Raw genomic sequence first — 22,788 nt, 5'->3', positions numbered from 1 at the left:
GGCATCTGGATGGCTCAGTTGGTAAAGGGACTGCTTCAGCTCGGGTCATGATCCCGGTGTCCTGGGATTGAGTCCCACATCAGGCTCCCCCAGTTCTGTGGGGAGCATGATTCTCTCTCCCCCTCTTCCTGCTACTCCCCCTACTTGTGCTCTCTCTCTCTGTGTCAAATAAATAAATAAAATAAAAAAGGAAGAAAGGAATCCTCTAGTGTCTTCTATGCTTTCTTCAAGCCCAGCTAGTGTCTTTAAAATCATTATTTTGAATTCTAGTTTCAAACTCTTACTTATGGCCATACTGAATGGGTCCCTGGCAGTCAGTGCTGCCCCTTGTTCTCTCTTCTGAGGTGAGTTTTTCTGTCTTGTCATTGTATACAGAGAAGAATAGATGAATGAGAACAAAATACTAAAATGGCAACAATTATCCCAGAGAAAATATACTAAACAAATCATATGAGATCCAAAATCTAAATAAATAAATAGAATATAATCAGACAGATGGACAGAACAGAGTATATACACTGGATCCTGTGTGTATTTTCATCTGATTGCTGGAAATCTCAATCCCAAAATTGTCAAAAAACAAAAAGTTATATATGTACAAAGTTAAAATTAAATACAATGAAAGTATAGAATGTAACTGCAATAATGAAAATTAAATGTGAAAAAATTAAAAAAAAGAAGGAATGTAAGCAGACAGGTGAACAGAATAGATCAATACACTTTATCCTAGTGCATTTTAGTTTCTTAGAACAAACTACAACTCTAAATTGTAAAGAAAGAAAAACATATACATACAAAAATAAAATTAAATATATTGAAAGGATAGAATATAACTGTAAAGGTGAAAATTAAAAAAAAAACACTTAAAACAAAAGGTACAGCACGCTTTCTTGATCAAAACTCTTCACAGTGTAGGGATAGAAGGTACATACCTCAATAACATAAAAACCATCTATGAAAAGCCCACAACAAATATCACTTTCAATGCAGAAAAACTGAGAGCTTTTCCCCTAAGGTCAGGAACACGACAGGGATGTCCACTCTCACCACTGCTGTTCAACGTAAGATTAGAAGTCCTAGCCTCAGCAATCAGACAACAAAAAGAAATAAAAGGCATCCGAATCAGCCAAGAAGAAGTCAAACTCTCACTCTTGGCAGATGACATGATACTCTATGCGGAAAACCCAAAAGACTCCACCCCCAAATTGCTAGAATTCATACAGGAATTCGGCAAAGTGGCAGTATATAAAATCAATGTGCAGAAATCAGTAGCATTTCTATACACTAACAAGACAGAAGAAAGAAATCAAGGAGTCGAGACCATTTACAACTGTACCCAAAACCATAAGATACCTAGGAATAAACCTAGCCAAAGAGGCAAAGGATTCGTATTCAAAAAACTACAGAACACTCATGGAAGAAATTTAGGAAGACACAAAGAGATGGAAAAACGTTCCATGCTCATGGATTGGAAGAACCAATATTGTTAAAATGCCTATGCTACTACCTAGGGCAATCTATACAGTCAGTGTAATCCCTACCAAAATACCACCAACTTTTTTTCACAGAGCTAGAACAAATAATCCTAAAATTTGTATGGAACGAGAAAAGACCCCAAATAGCCAAAGGATTGTTGGTTGGGGTGTGGAGGAGGGGAAGATCACAGTTCTGGACTTCAAGCTCTATTACAAAGCTGCAATTGTCAAGACAGCATGGTACTGGCACAGAAACAGACACAGATCAATGGAGCAGAATAGAGAACCCAGAAACAGACACTCAACTCTATGGTCGACTAATCTTGGACAGAGCAGGAAAAAAAAATCCAATGGGAAAATGATAGTCTCTTCAACAAATGGTGTTGGGAAAATTGGACAGCCACATGCAGAAGAATGAAACTGGACCATTTCCTTACACCACACACAAAAATAGACTCAAAGTGGGTGAAAGACTTAAATGTGAGACAGGAATCCATCAAAATCCTAGAGGGGAACACAAGCAGCAATCTCTGTGGCCTTGGCCACAGCAACTTCTTGCTAGACATGTCTCCAAAGGCAAGGGAAACAAAGGCAAAAATGAACTATTGGGACTTCATCAAGATCAAACGCTTTTGCACAGCAAAGGAAACAGTCGACACAACCAAAAGACACCTGACAGGATGAGAGAGGATATTTACAAATGCCTTATCAGATACAGGGCTAATATCCAAAATCTATAAAAGAACTTAATCAAACTCAACACCCAAAGAACAAATAATCCAATCAAGAAATGGGCAGAAGATGGGAGCAGACATTTCTCCAAAGAAGACACACAAATGGCCAACAGACACATGAAAAAATGCTCAACATCACTTGGCATCAGGGAAATACAAATCAAAACCACAATGCAATTCCATCCGACACCAGTCGGAATGGCTAAAATTTACAAGTCAGGAAAGGACAGATGTTGGTGAAGATGTGGAGAAAGGGGAATCCTCATACGCTGTTGGTGGGAATGCAAGCTGGTGAAGCCACTCTGGAAAACAGCATGGAGGTTCCTCAAAAAGTTGAAAATAGAGCTACCCTATGCCCCGGCAACTGCACTACTAGATAGTTACCTCAAAGGTACAAATGTAGTGATTCGGAGGGGCATGTGCACCCCAACGTTTATGGCAGCAATGTCCACAATAGCCAAACTATAGAAAGAGCCCAAATGTGCACCAACAGATGAATGGGTAAAGAAGATGTGGTGGAATACCACTCAGCCACCAAAAAAAGAAATCTTGCCATTTGCAACGATGTGGATGGAGCTAGAGGGTATTATGCCAAGCTAAGTAAGTCAATCAGAGAAAGACGATTATCATATGATCTCACTCATATGTAGAATTTAAGAAATAAGATGGAGGATCCTAGGGGAAGAGAGGAAAAAAATAAAAGAAGATAAAATCAGAGAAGGAGACTAACTATAAGAGACTATTAATCATAGGAAAAAAACTGAGGTTTGCTGGAGGGGAGACAGATAGTGGGATGAGGTAAATAACTGTGTGATGGACATTAAGGAGGGCATGTGATGTAATGAGCACTGGGTATTATATAAGACTGATGAATCACTGACCTCTACCTCTGAAACCAATAATACAATATATGTTAATTAACTGAATTTAAATTAACAAAATAAGAAAAAATCTATAAACTAGAGATTTTGAATTAGCCTGAAATTAGTATTCAATAGCAGACATATACTTTCATAAAAATGTACCAGGTCCGCAATATTTTAGCCTTGACCTTTATGTGAACATTCATTGTTTTAGATTTGTGTCTTTTATCTCCTATTTCTCTCCCTTGTAAGAGCTATATTCAGAACTTGCTGGGTTACAGCATGATATAAAAGAGAATCTCTCTCTTTCTCTCTTTCTCTCTCTCTCTCTATATATATATATATAATGCACACACAGAGAGACATATATGCCTACTTGAGTAGTAGCACACAATTCCATTTTTGAAGTATTGTTTGTATCATTTCATTTTTCACTTGAGTTCTAGCTTGCATAAGATGGAATTGATATTGCAGAATAGATTAGGTAGCCTGTGAAGTGAGCTCTTCATTTCAATACTTTTTTCAATAGAAGACTTGTTGTCTAGAGTATAGTAAATGAGCCAACATACAATGACTAACAACTTACACTTTGATTTAATTTTTTATGATGTTGGAATTCTTAGCATGAAAAATATTTTATCTACAATTGTTCTCAATCATCCTGTTCAAAAAACTATTTCTTAAGGCAAGAAGATAAACCATCTGCAACCAAGGTTTGCCAAGTTCTAGTGAGCAACTCAAGATGAAAGAATTTAATTGCATAGTTTTAGGGTACATTTTTAAATTTTTAAGAAGTTAAGTTCTTCTTTCCAAATCCGATATATTTCAGTACCAATTGAAAATGTTACAACAGGACCAAAGAGCCACATATCTGTATTTTCCAATTTTTGCACTGCAAAGAAAAGGCAATTTGTCTTTAACTTCCCTTGGTAAAACTTGCATACTTTCTCAACTCATATGACCTTGTGGGAAGTTATTCCCTTGCATATTCACTGCAAATACAACTAACGAGCATATTATGAATGCCTGTTAAGTGAGCATTAGGTTATATAGAATTTACATTTCCTATTTAAGCATCTATTATGCATAAGATTAATAAATGATATATAATTCATTTGCAATGATACAATGTGGTAATTATCTGAAATGTTAAGAATGATTAGAAGCTATCATTGACAAAACAATTTTGAGATATTTCTTAATGCCTAGAACAGTGACATCTCTTCTAGTGTGCATCAGTAGCTAACAATCAACAGATATTAGTTGAATAAATAAAAGATGGTATATTTATTTAATATGTGTATACACATAGGCAAGAAATACATTTAAACTTTTAATCAATTATATAAAATAAAGAAAATAAAATTATATTTAAGATTAAACCACCTCATTAGAAAGATGCATTAACCAGCACTTTCAGTATAAGGATGTAAGATCGATCTATATGTAATTCAATAATATTGAGAGCAAAAGAATAATGAAATTTCTTCTATTAAATGTAGCACAGATACTCTGGATGTAAAAATATAGCAAAATGGGGGTTCCTGGATGGCTCAGTCAGCTGAATATGGGACTCTTGATTTCAGCCCAGGCCATGATCTCAGAATCCTAAGATGAGGGCACATTGGGTTCTGTGATGGCTGAGTGTGGAATCCACTTAGGATTTTCTCTCTCTATCTTTCTCTCTGCCCCTCCCCTCCCACTTATGTACACACTCTATCTCTCTCTCTCAAAAAAAAAAAAAAAAAGTAGCAAACCGTATCTAACAATTCAAAGAAGAAAAACACTCAAGACAAATAATGACTTCAAGAAATTTCTATGGAAGGAAAAACAAAATAATTTTTGTTGTTCCAACCCACAAATGTTGAAGACTATCAGTACAGAAGACCAATTTAGGTAAAATGGTTTTAGTAAGGTTGGGGGATTAATTAGAGATATCAGGGGGGAAACTTAGGAGTGCTAATTTGAAATTTTTTCAAGTCGGTGACAAAAACTTTGGAATCATTTAGAGTTTGAGTAAGCAAAGTTGTCAGGATATCTTGAAAAAATATACTTCTGGGAAAATGGTAGTATGAATAAGTGTTTCCTTTTCCAACATCTATGATAATAATTAACAACTAAAAATATGTTGAGGGATGATAAAAGCTACATTTTGTTTTTTAAGAAAAATGGGGTGGATTTTTTATGCATATAAATTACATCCTAGGAGGTACCTTTGGAGGTTGCTTGAACTCTTTCAACTTGCTGGAAGGCATTTCACGTTATCTCCCTTCTACTGACTGCAACTCCCCAACCTGTCTGTGTAGCATAACTAGGACAAAGTTGCTTGCTCAAGATATGGGTCTTGAGTAGGCTAAGAAAACAAAGCTCACCAGTAAGTAAATAAATATATACATATTATTTCCTTCATCACTATTGCTTTATATACGTGTGTGTGTGTGTGTGTGTGTGTGTGTGTGTATATAACAGCATTATTCTACTTTGCAATAATTGAATTTTAGCTACATATAGTATGAACACAACTAAAGTGTTAATATTAGAAAAATGAAATGGATAATACAGAAATTTTTAGAACTGTAAAAAATTTTTCCTTGGAGACCTTTTACCAAAGAAAGTCAGAAACAGACTATGTTGCCATAAATAATCCAAGTAAAATCAACAGTCTCCTTGGTTCTATAATTGATGTGAAGCAAAGCAGGGAGTGGGAGAGACATTCATAGGAAAAAAAATTAAATCAACCATTTTGCATCATATTCGTGATTATTTCAATTTATGAAATTATAAGTTCCTAACAAATGACACATGAAAATGAATATATTGTATATTTGGATTTCGGTCATTCAAAAGATTGATAAAAATGATTCACTCAACAAAGCAAAGCTTTTTTTTTTTTTTTTTCCTTTTCACCACACCAGACTTTTAAAAAACAGAATGGATTAATTCTCACTCCCCTTATGTGTTTTTTTTTTTTTTTCCTTTTTTTCAAATTGAAATGCTAGCAACTCTTGCTATCCCTGAGAAGAATAGCAAAGTGGGAATTTTTGTAATTGGAGCTGCTTAACAATCTGAGTATATTCACATTGCAGAATATGCTCATGTTTTAGTTGAAATTGCTGTGTTGTCTGAGACACATTTGGGGCTACTGAAAAACAAAGGCAAAAACAAAAGAAAATCATGTGCCTTCCTAGTTTTGAAGTCTGTAAAATAGGAGAGATGAATAAAGACTTAAAAGGACTGTTTTATGAGGAAACCCATTAATAAGCTCTAAGTGTTTTCATGAGTATTTAACTTGCAGATTTATGTTCTGAAACAGTATCTAGATTTTCTATCACTGTCTCTTACTAACAGTCATTAAATTTGCCCTGTAGAATATTAGAAACCAAAATACATTATGTAATAATATATAATTGTCTGTTAACAACATATTAAGTCATTGGAATTGTTACTTTGACTCTAAATTTAAAAAATGTAAAAACCATCCATGAGAAGAAAAACTGAAATAGAATAAAATATGAAAACATTGGTTCCAGGGCTCCCAAAAGTAAAATATTTCTAACATATGTGTAAGTTTAAATGACAAAAGTATTTTTTTTTTAATGACACAATCCTCTGAAACCACTCCTGTTATTGTTTTTATGTAACTGTGACTGTGCAGTTAAAACTCTTGTTCTGTTGTTGCTTTTTTTTTTTTAATGTATGTCACATATATTGATGATTGAATTTACTACTGTTATCAGTGAAGGTATTCTTTTCATCCTGGAATGGGAAGAAATCACTCCTACATCTTTGCTAATGTTGACATCGTTCTGGATTTACAAATTGTTGAAACACATTAGGCCTTTGCCATTCTACATAATTCTGAATAAGCGGTGTTAACAGTGTTAAAGCTTTTTGTTATGTGCCTGTTTGCTTTAATTCAATAATTCAATTATAAATTTCCAAGTAATACGTACACCTATTTAACCTCGCAATATTAATTCTGAGCCTGAACTAATGGTATGTCTTCTATTGGAGTACACATAGGCAAAAATGATTATCTATGACTTTATTTCTGCCTATACAATTTTGTGAAGTAAGAATTAACATTATAAATATTTAGCCTCTTTTTTTTTAAGTAAAATGAAAAGGATTATTCAGTAGTGTTTCTTCTACCATTCAGACAGTTGTGGAATTGTGGAAAAGCAGTCTCAGGACTGCTAACAACGGATTGTGTTTAATAAACTGGCCATTTCTTTTTGTAAAGTGGATTAACTGTTTTCCTTGAACTGACCATTTATTCCAATGACTTAATTAGATCAAATGTTTGTGTCACCAAACTTGCAAACTCATTAATATTTATTCAAAATCCAAAAACATTTAGTGACTACTATGTGCCAGGCACTGGGCTAAGCACTAATGATATATTAGTGGATAAGTTACAAATGTTCTCTACCTTGAGGCAGACTAGAATTTAATTCCACTCATGACCTGTCCTGCCTATCATTACATAAAAAGAAATTGTTTGTTTTTGTCCAGCATTTAAATTCATCATCATTGCATCCTTGTAACTGATCTGTCTCTGACCTTTGGTAATGAGATAGAAATGCAATCATCAAAGAGACTGGCCAGAACTTCTCCTTAGGATAGGAGCTATCTTTTTTAGAGAAATATACCTTGGTAAGCCACATGACATAGTGAGGGATCCAGGGAACTTAGATGTTCAAAGGAACTAAGGCTGTACTGCTTGGAAAGAGAAAAAATGAGACATTTCTTCATTTCTGAGAAGGTGAAAAAGAGAAGAAAAACAAGAAAAGATAAGAAGGAGAGATAGAAACCACTGAGTTACTATGGGATGAGAGGGCTTTCAGGGGGAAGGCTAGCAGAAATTCTCCTGTCATAGAGAATTAGCCTTACAAGAAATGTTAAATGGTCTTTCTTAATGAGAAAACAAAAGACCATAACTAGAATTAAAAATATATATATATATGAAAGTAAAAGTCCCAATGGTAAAGGCAAATATGTAATAAAGACAGTGAATCAGACAATTTAAAAGGTAATATGAAGGTTGAGAGATAAAAAATAGCAAAATCAACTGTAACTACTATAAGTAGTTAAGGGATACATAAAATAAAAGTATGTAAAATATGAAATCAAAAACATAAAACATGAGGAGGAAGGATAAAAATGTAGTGCTTTTAGAGTATACGTGAATAAGTGACTATCAACTTAAAATAAATTACCATATATATAGGTCAATATATATGAGCTTAATGATAACCACAAACCAAAAGCCTACAATAGACACACAGAAAAGAAAGAGAAATGAATTCAATACTAAATACTAAACACAATACTAGAGTAAACCACTGAACAACAAGGGAAGAGATCAAGAAAAGAAGAAAGGAACAGAGATGAACCCAAAAAACAACGAGAAAACAATTAAAATGGCAATAAGTACATACATATCAATAATTACTTTAAATGTAAATGGACTAAAAGGCTAAAACAAATAGGGTGTCTGTATGGATTAAAAAACAAAACAAAAACAAGATGCATGGTTCGCTACCTAAAAGAGACTCACTACAGATATGAAGACACATAGACCGAAATTAAGAGAATGGAAAAAGATAGTCCATGAAAACGGAAATTAAAACAAAAAAAACTGGAGAAGCAATACTCATATCAGACAAAATAGATTTGTTTTCATTTCTTTTTAATTAACATATAAGGTATTTGTTTCAGGGGTACTAGTCTACGATTCACAAGTCTTACACAACTTGCAGTGCTCACCCTAGCACATACCCTCCCCAGTATCCATCACCCAGCCACACCAAAAATCCTTCAGGTTGTTTCGCCCGATTAAGACTTCTATGGTTAGTCTCCCTCTCTGATTTTATCTTGTTTTATTTTTTTCCTCTCTTCCCCTAGGATCCTCCATCTTATTTCTTAATTCTACATATGAGTGAAATCATATGATAATCGTCTTTCTCTGATTGACTTACTTAGCTTGGCATAATACCCTCTAGCTCCATCCACATCGTTGCAAATGGCAAGATTTCTTTTTTTGGTGGCTGAGTGGTATTCCACCACATCTTCTTTACCCATTCATCTGTTGGTGCACATTTGGGCTCTTTCTATAGTTTGGCTATTGTGGACATTGCTGCCATAAACGTTGGGGTGCACATGCCCCTCCGAATCACTACATTTGTACCTTTGAGGTAACTATCTAGTAGTGCAGTTGCCGGGGCATAGGGTAGCTCTATTTTCAACTTTTTGAGGAACCTCCATACTGTTTTCCAGAGTGGCTTCACCAGCTTGCATTCCCACCAACAGCGTATGAGGATTCCCCTTTCTCCACATCTTCACCAACATCTGTCCTTTCCTGACTTGTAAATTTTAGCCATTCCGACTGGTGTCGGATGGAATTGCATTGTGGTTTTGATTTGTATTTCCCTGATGCCAAGTGATGTTGAGCATTTTTTCATGTGTCTGTTGGCCATTTGTGTGTCTTCTTTGGAGAAATGTCTGCTCCCGTCTTCTGCCCATTTCTTGATTGGATTATTTGTTCTTTGGGTGTTGAGTTTGATTAAGTTCTTTTATAGATTTTGGATATTAGCCCTGTATCTGATAAGGCATTTGTAAATATCCTCTCTCATCCTGTCAGGTGTCTTTTGGTTGTGTCGACTGTTTCCTTTGCTGTGCAAAAGCGTTTGATCTTGATGAAGTCCCAATAGTTCATTTTTGCCTTTGTTTCCCTTGCCTTTGGAGACATGTCTAGCAAGAAGTTGCTGTGGCCAAGGCCACAGAGATTGCTGCTTGTGTTCCCCTCTAGGATTTTGATGGATTCCTGTCTCACATTTAAGTCTTTCGCCCACTTTGAGTCTATTTTTGTGTGTGGTGTAAGGAAATGGTCCAGTTTCATTCTTCTGCATGTGGCTGTCCAATTTTCCCAACACCATTTGTTGAAGAGACTATCATTTTCCCATTGGATTTTTTTTTCCTGCTCTGTCCAAGATTAGTCGACCATAGAGTTGAGCGTCTGTTTCTGGGTTCTCTATTCTGCTCCATTAATCTGTGTCTGTTTCTGTGCCAGTACCATGCTGTCTTGACAATTGCAGCTTTGTAATAGAGCTTGAAGTCCAGAACTGTGATCCCATCAGCTTTGGGTTCTTTCCCCTCCTCCACCCCCCAACCAACAATCCTTTGGCTATTTGGGGTCTTTTCTCGTTCCATACAAATTTTAGGATTATTTGTTCTAGCTCTGTGAAAAAAAGTTGGTGGTATTTTGGTAGGGATTACACTGACTGTATAGATTGCCCTAGGTAGTAGCATAGGCATTTTAACAATATTGGTTCTTCCAATCCATGAGCATAGAACGTTTTTCCATCTCTTTGTGTCTTCCTAAGTTTCTTCCAGGAGTGTTCTGTAGTGTTTTGTTTTGTTTTTTTAATATTTTATTTATTTATTTATTTGACAGACAGAGATCACAAGTAGGCAGAGAGGCAGGCAGAGAAAGAGAGAGGAGGAAGCAGGCTCTCCACTAAGCAGAAAGCCCGATGCGGGACTCGATCCCAGGACCCCGAGATCATGACCTGAGCCGAAGGCAGGGGCTTAACCCACTGAACCACGCAGGTGCCCCTATTCTGTAGTTTTTTGAATACGAATCCTTTGCCTCTTTGGCTAGGTTTATTCCTAGGTAACTTATGGTTTTGGGTACAGTTGTAAATGGTCTTGACTCCTTGATTTCTCTTTCTTCTGTCTTGTTAGTGTATAGAAATGCTACTGATTTCTGCACATTGATTTTATATACTGCCCCTTTGCCGAATTCCTGTATGAGTTCTAGCAATTTGGGGGTGGAGTCTTTTGGGTTTTCCGCATAGAGTATCATGTCATCTGCAAAGAGTGAGAGTTTGACTTCTTCTTTGCTGATTCGGATGCCTTTTATTTCTTTTTGTTGTCTGATTGCTGAAGCTAGGACTTCTTATGTTGAACAGCAGTGGTGAGAGTGGACATCCCTGTTGTGTTCCTGACCTTAGGGGAAAAGCTCTCAGTTTTTCTGCATTGAAAGTGATATTTGTTGTGGGCTTTTCATAGATGGTTTTTATGTTATTGAGGTATGTACCTTCTATCCCTACACTGTGAAGAGTTGTTGTTGTTTTTTTTTTTTTCCTTGACAGACAGAGGTCACAAGTAAGCAAAGAGGCAAGCAGAGAGAGAGAGGGAAGTAGGCTCCTTGCTGCACAGAGAGCCCAATGTGGGGTTCGATCCCAGGACCCCGGGATCATGACCTGAACTGAAGGCAGAGGCTTTAACCCACTGAGCCACCCAGGCGCCCCCACTGTGAAGAGTTTTGATCAGGAAAGGATGCTGTAGTTTGTCAAATGCTTTTTCAGAATCTATTGAGAGTATCATATGGTTCTTGTACTTTTCTTTATTAATGTAGTGTATCACACTGATTGATTTGCAGATGTTCAACCCACCTTGTAGCCCAGGAATAAAACCCACTTGATCCTGGTGAATAATCCTTTTAATGTACTGTTGGATCCTATTAGCTAGTTTTTTGGTGAGATTTTTGCATTTATGTTCATCAGGGATATTGGTCTGTAATTCTCCTTTTTGATGGGGAATTTGTCTGGTTTTGGGGATGAAATTTAATGCTGGCCTCATAAAATGAGATTGGAATTTCTCCTCCATTTTTTTTTGTTTTTGTTTTTGTTTTTGTTTTTTGTTTTTTGTTTTTTTGTTTTTTTTTGGGGGGGGGAGCAGTTTCAATGGAATAGGTATTAATTCTTCTTTAAGTGTTTGGTAGAATTTCCCTAGGAAGCCATCTGGCCCCAGGCTCTTGTTTGTTGGGAGACTTTTGATTACTGCTTCAATTTCCTTGCTGGTTATGGGTCTGTTCAGGTTTTCTATTTCTTCTTGGTTCAGTTTTGGTAGTTTGTAAGTCTCTAGGAAGGCATCCATTTCTTCTAGATATTCTAATTTATTGGCATATTGTTGCTCATAATATGTTCCTATTATTGTTTGTATTTCTTTGGTATTGATTGTGATCTCTCCTCTTTCACTGATAATTTTATTAATTTAGGTTCTTTATCTTTTCTTTTTGATAAGTCTTGCCAGGGTTTTATCAATCTTATTAATCCCTTCAAAGAATGAGATCCCAGTTTTGTTACTGTGTTCTACTGTTCTTTTGGTTTCTATTTCATTGCTTTCTCCTCTGATCTTTACTATTTCTCTTCTGCTGGTTTTAGGCTTTATTTTCTATTCTTTCTCCAGGTAATGCTCCTTTAGGTGTAAGGTTAGGTTGTGTATTTTGAGAACTTTTTTGTTTCTTGAGAAAATCTTGTTGTATTATATACGTTCTTTGTAGGACCAGCTTTGCTGCATCCCAAAGATTTCAACAGTTGTGTTTTCATTTTTGTTTGTTTCCATGAAATTTTTTAATTCTTCTTTAATTTCCTGGTTGACCCATTCATTCTTTAGTAGGATGCTCTTCAGCAGCCATGTATTTGAGTTTTTTCCAACTTTCCTCTTTTGGTTGAGTTCTAGTTTCAAAGAATATGAAAAAATATGCAGAAAATTATCCCAAACTTTTGGAACTTGTGACCTGATTTATGACCCAGGATGTGATCTATTTTGAAGGATGTTCCATTTGCACTAGAGAAGAATATGTATTCTGTTTCTTTGGGATGGAATGTTCTGAATATATCTGTGAAGTCCATCTGGTCCAGTGTGTCATTTAAAGTCCTTATTTCCTTGTTGATCTTTTGCTTAGATGATTTGTCCATTTCAGTGAGGTGTGTGTTAAGGTCCCCTAGTATTATTGTATTTTTGTTGATGTGTTGCTTTGATTTTGTTATTAATTGACTTATATAATTGGCTGTTCCCATGTTAGGGGCATAAATATTTACAATTGTTAGATCTTCTTATTGGATAGACCCTTTAAGTTTGATATAATGTCCTTCCTCATCTCTTATTATAGTCTTTGGTTTAAAATCTGATTTGTCTGATGTAAGGATTGCCATCCCAGCTTTCATCTGATTTCCATTAGCATGATAAATGGTTTTCCACTCCCTCACTTTAAGACTAGAGGTGTCTTTGGGTCTAAAATGAGTCTTTTGCAGACAGCATGTCAATGGATCTTGTTTTTATTTGTTTGTTTGTTTGTTTATTTGTTTTTTAAATCCAATCTGATACCCAGTCTCCTTTGATTGGAGCATTTAGCCCATTTACATTCAGGGTAACTATTAAAAGATATGAATTTAGCACCATTGTATTGCCTGTAAGGTGACTGTTACTGTATCTTGTCTCTGTTCCTTCGTGGTCTATGTTACTTTTAGGTTCTCCCTTTGCTTAGAAGACTCCTTTCAATATTTCTTGTACAGCTGGTTTGGTGATTGCATATTCTTTTAGTTTCTGTTTGTCTGGAAGCTTTTTATCTCTCCTTCTATTTTCAGTGACAGCGTAGCTGGATTATAGTATTTTCGGCTGCATATTTTTCTCATTTAGTACCCTGAATATATCATTCCAGTCCTTTCTGTCCTGCCAGGTCTCTGTGGATAGGTCTGCTGCCAATCTAATGTTTCTACCATTTTAGGTTATAGATCTCTTGTCCTAGGTTGCTTTCAGGATTTTCTCTTTGTCTTCAATATTAATAGCCTTTTTTATTTCAACTTGGTTAGATTTTATCTCTCCAGAAAGAGATTCTCTAGTATCTCCTATATGTTTTTTCAAGCTCAACTAGTATCTTTATAATTATCATTCTGAAACCAATTCCAACATCTTACTAATGTCTACATTGATTAGCTCCCTGGCAGTCGGTATTGCCTCTTGTTCTTTTTTACTGAGGTGAGTTTTTCTATTTTGTCATTTTGTCCAGAGAAGAATAAATGAATGAGTGAAAAAAATGCTATGAGTGTAATGACAACCCCAGAAAAATATACAGTAAACAAATCAGAAGAGACCTAAAACTGGGGCGGGGGGGGGTGGAGAATGTGATCAGGGTATTGAATAGAACAGAGCCACACACTAGATCTTGGGTGTATTTTGGTATGTTGGCAGAAACTGCCTCCCAAAATTTTAAAGAAAGAAAAACTCATATATATACAAAAATAAAGGTAATACAATGAAGGGATGGAATATGACTGTAAAAATGAAAAAGAAGATTTTTATAAAAGGAACTAAGAAGTTGGTTGAAAAAAGGAGAAAAACTAGGGGGATAAAAAGGAGAGAATATGATCAGGTAGTTGAATAGAACAAAGCCATACACTAGAATTAGGGTATATTTTGGTCTGTTAGAAGAATCTGTATCCCAAAGTTTAAAGACACACACACACACACACACACACACACACACATATGTGTGTGTGTGTGTGTGTAAATAATCATATATATATATACATAGTTTAATTACAATGAAGGTATAGAACATGACTGTAAAAATGAAAATTAAAAAAAGATTTTAAAAAAAGAATTGATAAGAAGTCGGTTGAAAAAGGAAAGCAGAAAAAATTTTAAAAAATAGTAAAAGAAAAATATAAAGAAAATTTTAAAAATTAACTTTGAAAGACTAAAGAATCATGGAGAAAAATCCATGAACTCTGTGCCATATTCCCCGAGCACTGGAGATTTGCAGCGCTGGAGCTTTGCAGTCCTCATTGGTCATTAAACTTGGTCTGTCTGGGTATTCTTGCTGATCTTCTGAGGGAGGGGCCTGTTGCATTGATTCTCAAATGATTTTGCTAGAGGCAGAATTGCACCACCTTTGTCAGGGGCCAGGCTAAGTAATCTGTTTGGATTTGCCCTTGTTTGCCCTTGTTTCCTGAAGGGTTTCCACACAGTTTTAGAGGATGGGAATGAAAATGGGAGCCTCCCAATCTCCAGCCCTGGAGGAGCCAAGAGCTCAGGGCTCCACTCCTCAGTGCCTGTCAGAGAAAACCAGTCAGTTACTCTTGTCTCCCAGTCTCCATCCACACTCCATGCTCACCTGGCCTGTAACTGAGTGTTTCTATCTCTGCTATGTGACCCAGTTTAGAATCTCCAAACCCAGCAGATTCCTGCAGTGGACTCCTGTGACCAGCTCCTGTGCGGCTTCTCCCAGGGGAGGAAGAGGAGTCTTCCTGGACCTGCCACTTTTGGCACCTTCGCTCTTCAAAAAGTGGTCCGACTCTGCCATGGATCATGGTTTATGGCAACTCCAAGCTGAGAGTCCACTCCTGGGCTCAGTCTTCACAGCCAGCCTCCCTGCTCTGATATATGGGAAATCTGCCACACTCAGGCACCCCCAGTCTTTCTGTGACCCTCAGGGTCCTGAGACTACACTGCCCCAGCAAGGGTTCCATCCCACTGCATAGCCACCAGAGAGATGTCCCTCACTGGAGCAAACTTCTAAAAGTTCCAATTTTGTGCTCTGCTGTTCTATCACGTGCCAGTAGCTGGCTGACGTAAGCTCTCTCCTCCACAGTCTATCTTCCTGTATATTGCTTCAGAGTCACTTCTCCATACATCTTACCTTCCAGAAAATGGTCATTCTTCTGTTCATAGAGTTGCTGCTATTCTTTCCTTCAATCTCCTGTTGAGTTTGTAAGGTGTCCACAATGGTTTGATAACTATCTAGCTGAATTCCTGGGACCAGATGAAATTTAGGTCTCCTACTCCTCCACCATCTTGAAGCCTCCTCTCCAGACAAAATAAATTTTAGAACAAAGACTATACAGCAAAAGACCAAGAAGGATATTACATAATGATAAAGGGGAAAATTCAAGAAGAGTATGTAATGTTTGTAAATATTTATGCACCCAATATAGAAGCAGGTAATTATATAAAGTAAATATTAACAAAGTAATTTAGGTCAACAGAAGTCTCTTGGACTTATGAGTTGCGAGGGGTATTACTTTGAACTCTGGCTCCCACATTTTGTGGAAGTCTAAATCTCTCTGCAATAAATTCATAAGTTCTGGGGGTGGTCTAATGATCACATCTGTCCTCAAGTACCAAATGTTTTTGTACCAACCAAAAACACATGAAAAACTAATCCCGCCCAAGGTTTCCACAAATGGAAACAATCCATTCACTCAAAGTATTCCCAAAGTTGTAGAATTTACTGAATATTTGGAATCAGAAGAAATGCTTATATTACAAAAATGTGAAAAAACAGTGGCAACAACAATAGTGACAGAAATGGCTTTCTTGTTTGGTTCTGAAATCTACATTCCAGGTCTTATATCCCTAATCAATTCTGTTACTTTTATCAGAATTTTTGGGACATGAGTCTTAGCCCTGCTTTTTTTAATCTTTCTCTATCATTCAATCATTCATTTATTTATTCATCAATTTCTTTATTCATAGTTATGGAACATTTTCTGGGAAGAAGACATGTGACTGGCAACAAAGTAGTTGCTAGAGATACAAAAGTGAGTAAGACTCAGTCTCTGAAGATGCATAGCGTGCTGTGGTTATCACACACAATTATAAAGAAGTTGCAATAGAGAATAAGGGTTAGAATAGAGATTCAGCAAACACTGGGGGCATATAAGATGAAGACATATTTGTGTCCAGCTCTTTAGTCTCAGGCAAAACAACCATTCTAGTTTGCTCAGGAATATTGGGTTTCAGAACTAAAAATCTTAGAAAACAAGAAAACTGAAAATCTTGTGTCCTGGGAAACCCATCAGTCCCATGTGAACTGGGACACTTGGTCACCCTAATTCTCAAGCAAGATCTGGGTTTCTATTACCTTCTGATAGCCTTGACTGATGCTATTCATACTTTGGGGGACATTCAAGTTTCAACTCATTCGTGATTTTCCCCACTTACAGCAGTGCACTTTTGGTTTTTGTATTCAGAACTTGATTTATGTTTGTTGCAGACAAATAAGGAAAGATATAAGTAGAGAGGATAATAATTGCAAAAACATGGAGCTATAAGATATCTAAGAGTACAAACTTTTAGCTAGAAAATGCATAAGATCTAAGGATCTAATGTATAATATAGTGACTATAGTTAATTATATTATATTGTATAAGTGAAATGAAATTTATTAATAGATTAGAACCTAAGTGTTCTTGCCAGAAAGAGAGAAATATGTGAGGTGATAGGTCTATTAATTAATTAAATCATAGGGAATCCTTTCACAATGTATTATCATAATGCATAGTATAAATATCTTATAATCGTATTTGTCAATTATACTTTCATAAAAATGAAAAAGCCAAGTTATGAAACAACATAACATGTTCAAAGAATAAAAAGTAGCTCAGTATGGTTGGATACTATGTTCCTTTTGAAGATTAGTAGGAGATAGTTTTAAAGAGGTGAGGCAGGAGCTAGACCATGAAGGACCTTGTATATCATGCAGTGGAGTCTGCATTATATCCAGAAAGGCATAGGGAGATATTGAATGGTTTTAAACAGGGAATTTATATAGTAAGCTTTATTTTAGTCTAGAGGATTTGATTGGAAGTTGAAAAGGAAATGTAGTAAGTTGACCAGAAGTTCACAAAGGCTTTGTCAAGAAAACTGGTGAGAAGGGCATTGTAAGATTTGAAGTGAAAGAAGATGAAATTCTGAACTAAGAAATTGGTAGTACTGATGGAGAACAGATGGTACATTCTTAAGATAGGTAATAGGAAAACTGCCACCAGTCCATGGTTGGTTGAATGTGAAGTTGGGAGCATCAAGAATCAGTATGAAGGTTAATCTAAGGAGGAGAGATGACTGAGAAATCGGAGACTCTGTTTCAACTGGTCCCCTAAAGTGTGCTAAATATCTACCAGAACACTCTGAACACCCATGAAATCAGCGTGACATATAAAATTATACACTTGTAGATCTCTGCGGGGGCAGAAGACATCAGTGAAGAGGATGCACCTTGCCTGGATCATAGTTGATATATTCAGCCAAACATCCCCTCAACCACCTCTTACCAAAAAGACTAGGAGGAGGAACACCGAACAGAGGAAAAATTCAGAGACTGTGCCCTCTTCCATGGAACTATTAGATATGGAAATGTACAGTATGTTAGAAAGGGAATTCAGGGTAACAATTATCTAGGCAATGGCTAGGTCAGAGAAAACCATTAATGACAACATAGAATCTCTAAGGACAGAAGTGTGAGCTGATCTGGCAGAAGTTAAAAATGCTATCAGTGAGACACAATCTAATCTAAATACTCTAACAGCTAGGGTAACCAAGGAAGAAGATAGAAGTAGTGATCTAGAAGACAAACTGATAGAAAAAAAGGATCAGGAAGAGGCCTGGAACAAACAGCTTAGAAGCCATAAAAACAGAATTAGGGAAATAAACGATGCCATGAAACATTCCAACATCAGAATTATTGGAATCCTTGAGGGGGTGGGGAAAGACAGAAGACTAGAAGATATAGTAGAACAAATTCTGGATTAAAATTTCCCTAATACTCAACTTTTGTATCAACATGGACAGTACTGGAAGAGATTATGCTGAGTGAAATAAGTCAAGCAGAGAGATTCAGTTATCATATGGTTTCACTTACTTGTGGAGCATAAGGAATAACCGAGGATTTTAGGAGAAGGAAAGGAAAAGTGAATTGGGAGAAATAGGAGGGGGGAGACAAAGCATGAGAGACTAGATTCTGAGAAACAAACTGAGGGTTTTGGAAAGTAGGGGTGTGGGGAGTTGGGTGAACCTGGTTGTGGGTATTAAGGAGGGCACATATTACATGGAGCACTGGATGTGGTGCATAAACAATGTGTCTTGGAACACTGAAAAAAAATAAAACAAAATTTTTAAAAAATGAAGATTAATCTAAGTCCCTAAGTGAGGTCTAAGAGTCAATGAAGGAAGAACAAATATAGATGATGAAATTAATAAGCAGGAAGGTGTTGAACCTTACAGAAGAGATGAAGAACAGATTAGAAGTGAGTATAGCTAGGGAAAAACTCAAAATAGGTCAGAACACTCAGGGAAGGACCTAAAATACTGGTTAGATGTGTGATTTATCTTTGTGAGAAGGTATAACAATGGACATGTTGGTCTGGATTAAACATACATGTTGGACATGAACAATTCTCTGGAATTGTCATTTTTAGCAAATGGTGCTTTCCCTGTGTTCTTCTAAATCCACTGTTTATCCTATACTTAGAGTAGATACTGATTCTTCATTTATTATTGAAAGCAAGATATTATCACTAATATGAATACTTCCTACATAAACAACTTTATAGCAGGAAGATGGTTTACTACTCCTTCCATTGCTATCCATCTCCTTTGGTACTGAGAGCAAAAGGAGAGTTCAGGGAACATTTGGTTATAAGGAAAGAGATTTAAGGCTCACCATATTAGGAGGTCATGAACTGGAAAAAAAAATTAATCCAAGTCCATATTCAATGTAATTTCAAATCCTTCAGTTTTACTTTTTCTTATGTCATACAGAGGGTAATTTAAAATAAATAACTTTCAAAATACATACATATAATTTCCCTGTTGAGTCATTTTCTTAGATCTAGTCAAGATGGTCTCTTTTCAAAAGAATTCAACTAAAACCTGAATTACTATCTTGTGTGTATTCTGTACATCTTTGTGGTAATACTCATTAAAGATTAGCTTTCATTTACAAGTTTTCATTTTTCAACTCAATTTTCCCAGTACATAAATTATTCCCTGGGAGTAAATGGAGTTGTTATTGTTTTCCCTTCTTAAAAACACATTAACTCCTTAGGACCACAAAGTTTTAGTTTTCAATATGCTAAAGCCATTGTTTTTCAAATGATTCACCAGAGCTCTCAATTCACATGATTTTAGCATATTCCACTTAAATCTTATATTTGTGTAATCACTTTGTTTCAAGATGAATTATCTTGAGAAGTCAAATCATTTTGTTTCCGCTTATTACAACTAATTACTTCTTTAAGATAATAGCAGAGGTTTTTCAATTTAGATTGCTAAATTTGTTTCTATTTCTTGCTTATTTGTTTTATTATGTGTAAATAAGAGTTAATTTGCTAGGAAAAATGTCACTACCACTTACAGAGCAACTGTACCAATTACTAAAATGATTGAGTGAAAAGCCACGTTTCAACCTAGCCTATTCTTCTGTGGAAGGATAGGACTGTATTTAAAATATTCCAGTTTTTGGAAACTCTTCATAAGCTAATATGACATTTGAATTGGCATATTTGATGTTGAAAAGACACATCCTTACTATGTCTGACCTGAAATAAAAGCAGAACTTTTTTTTTTAAAAGCCAATAAATTTGGAAAATATTTCATAAACTAATTTCGTATTAAAGCAACTTTACAGAAAACTTTTTTTTTTTATGTTTAGGAGATAAGTTTTTTTTTTTTTCCCCATAAAGACTGAACAGGTCAGTAATCTGCTCCCTGGCCCCAGTGTTTCAAGGAGGGACACAGATGCACATTTTCCTGGCAGGTATCTTTTCTCACTAGGCATAAGGTTTCTCTTTATATAAAACTGATTATGGTATAAATCTTTGTGAAAGACAGATTAAAAATTGTTCCTCTTCAACACGCTTTGGGTGTTGCATGACAGGCTAGAAAGAGGTTTTACATTCAACATCTTTACTGCAGTGTAATGAAACCTGTCACATAGTTCTGTTGACAATAATAAATGATTAATAATTTTGATAAAATATTTCTTTCTAAAAATTAAATACTGTCTACAAATCCATAAATTCAATATCAATGTTAACATTTATCTTGACATATCAGGTACAATTCTATACCATAATCAAATCATTAGCAGAGCTCTACCATTTTTCATTCAGGAGAATGTCAGGGGAATAGGACACAATGTTCAATAATGTCATGAATTTAATAAAGTAAGAAATGAGACAAGGACAAATCCTTGGTGATAATTCCATTCCAAATGAAAATGCTTATGATGGCTTTTTCTTTTACATTTCCTTTCAGTGTACTCTTTTATCCTATTTTTTTCACAATTAAAAAATCTTAATTAAAAAAACCCTGGACATTGGAACTATAGACTGTTTTGTGTCAGTTATTTCTTCACTCCACTAACTCTTCAGCCCTGAAAATATACATCTATTTTAATAAATATTTAAAAAGTATATTCATGTATCAAAATAAAATCACTTTGACCAGACTGGCTTACTGAATTATCAAATTCCATTAATAAACAAAACCCCAAACAATGAAAGTTAAAAAGCACCGAAGACCAAAGAAATAGCTAAGACTGAAATAGATCAGTAATAGCAAACTATAAAAATAATGCTACTGCACATCTGCTAACCACTGCTAAAAAGAAATAACAAAAAATGTCTTTGAGAAATTAGAGATGGTCTCTTCAGTGAGGCACTTTGCATTTTCCCTCTAGTACCTAATTCATGAGGGCAAATTACTAAGTCTGTCTTGATAGCAGTTGTGTCTAGCTTAGAACCTGGCACAAGGAGGTACACGAAACAATATTGAACTGTTCAGTGAATGTTCTCTCATCTCACGATCATCAGCAATATTCTAGATAAAGAACTTCATGTGTCATCTGCATTTAATCAACATCTGACTATTCCTTTTGCTGCTTTTAGTAACTGAAGCAATCCCTGTTCTAAAACTCAATAGCAAAGGACATCAAAGAAGTTATTTTACTTCTCTCATACTTTCTTCTGTATAAAATGGAGATAATGATTTTGTGTGGTTGTAAACAGAAAAATACTGTAAAGAGAGCCCCTGGTACAGGACAAATAAATGCCTTTACTACTATTATTACTAGTACTATTACAGTTACTCTTGTTGCTGATACTAAAATTGCTATTTTTATCAGATTGTTATCAGAACACTGCCTCCTCAATATGTTTGAGGATCTTTAAGCACCTAATTTGTGATGTTGCTAACTTAAAATAAAAGAATCTCAATCATTAAATGTATTGCGACCAAAATTTTCAAATTATTTTAAACGTACCTATGTTTTCTCACTTTTGACTGGAGTGCCATTTGAAGCTCAGTTGTGTCACTTTGTAATACATATTTGAAGCCCTCACCCCAGTATCTCAAAATGTGTCTGTATTTGGAGATGAGTCGTTTTAAAGATATGATTAAGTTAGGATGAGGCTTTTAGGGTGTTCTTGAAAGAAGAGGAAACTTGGAAACACAGAGACTCAGAGAAAAGACAGGACAGGAGGTCACAAAAGTGAGGGAGCCATCAGCAATACAAGGAGAGAGGTCACCAGGACCTGTCGATACCGTCACTGTGGACTTCTAGCCTGGAGAACTTGAGAAAATAAATTTCTGTTTAAGCCACCTTGTATGTGCTATTTACTTATGGCAACCCTAGCAAATTAACACAAATTATTGGACCTAGACTATATATATTTTTTCAATAAATTTGTGCCATGTCCAACTGCTTTATTAATTCTTTCTTACTTTGTTTATACAGATTTCAAAATTTTAATCTCTTTAGGAGAAACTTAACCACATATAACTTTAGAAAACTATACTGTGTAATGTATTAAATTTTTTTTTTGTTTTAATTATTATTCATGGGACACATGGTTGGCTCAGTCAGTTAAGTGTCTGACTCTTGGTTTCAGCTCAGGACATGATCTCAGGGTTGTGAGATCAAGCCCAGCATTGGGTTTCCCATTCAGTGCAGAGTCTGCTTGAGATTCTTTCCCTCTTCCTCTCCTTCCTCTTTGTTCCTCCTCTCCATTCTCTCTCTCAAATAAATAAATAAAATCCTTTAAAAAATAAAATATTCGTTAGCAAATTTTAAAGCAGCTCGAATGA

The sequence above is a fragment of the Martes martes genome, assembly GCF_963455335.1.
Source record: "Martes martes genome assembly, chromosome: 6".
NCBI lineage: Eukaryota > Metazoa > Chordata > Mammalia > Carnivora > Mustelidae > Martes > Martes martes.
The sequence above is the reverse complement of the archived record's forward strand: the minus strand, read 5'-3'. Positions refer to the sequence as shown.